Raw genomic sequence first — 1,068 nt, 5'->3', positions numbered from 1 at the left:
GTTTATTCAGCTTACTTCCACATTGCTGTTCATCACCAAAGGAAGTCAGGACAGAAACTCACACAGGGCAGGAACTTGGAAGCAGGAGCTGATGCAGAGGCAATGGAGGGATGTTCTTTACTGGCTTGCTTCTCCTGGCTTGCTCAGTCTGCTCTCTTATAGAACCCAAGACTTCCAGCCCAGGGATGGCACCACCCACAAGGGGCCCTACTCCCTTAATCACTAATTGAGAAAATGCCCCACAGCTGGATCTCATGGAGGCATTTCCTCAACTGCAACTCCCTTCTCTGTGATAACTCCAGCCTGTGTCAAGTTGACACACAAAACCAGCCAGTACAGGTGCCCTATGTGGTGTTCATTCATCTCCCCAGGCAGAACACAACACAACAGAACCCCTGCCCTTCTATCTAAAGCCTTACTCCTCCAGGCAGCTACCAGGAAGTTCATATGGCTCCTTTAAACAGGATAAAGAGCAGTTCCCAAGGACTGCTGTAAGGCAAAGGTGAGTAGCTTTTCTCCCTTTTCACTGGATGGCCAGAGTCAGATTTTTATGATACAGAACAACCTAAGAGAAGGCTGTCTCTTGACACATTGATATGCTCATCTACCACACATCACCTACTCAAGACTTCAAGACTGACTTCTATGTGTGAATTTGCCTGTATGTGTCTGTGGCTTGTGTGCTTGGTGCCCGCAGAGGCCAGGGGATGCATGGATCCCTTGAAACTGGAGTTTCAAGCAGCTGTGAGTCACACTGTGAGTGCCGGCAACAGACTGCAGGTCCTCTTCAAGAACAGCAAGTGCTCTTAATCCCTGAGACACTTCAACTTTCCATAAGCTGTTATTTTTAACTTTTAATCCAGCCAATATTAAAACAATTAAAATGTACATTGAGTAACCCACTTAAACAAACTGACATATAGACCATCAATTTTTAGTAGACAGGAATATAGATTGTTTACCCAAGTATTTCATATTCTTCATTAAAATATGTAGTTTCTAGCCAGGCAGTGGTGGTGCACGCCTTTAATCCCAGCACTTGGGAGGCAGAGACAGGTGGATTTCTGA

Source organism: Mastomys coucha, unplaced genomic scaffold, assembly GCF_008632895.1.
Source record: "Mastomys coucha isolate ucsf_1 unplaced genomic scaffold, UCSF_Mcou_1 pScaffold22, whole genome shotgun sequence".
In the NCBI taxonomy this organism is placed as follows: domain Eukaryota; kingdom Metazoa; phylum Chordata; class Mammalia; order Rodentia; family Muridae; genus Mastomys; species Mastomys coucha.
Note: the sequence above shows the minus strand (reverse complement) of the source record.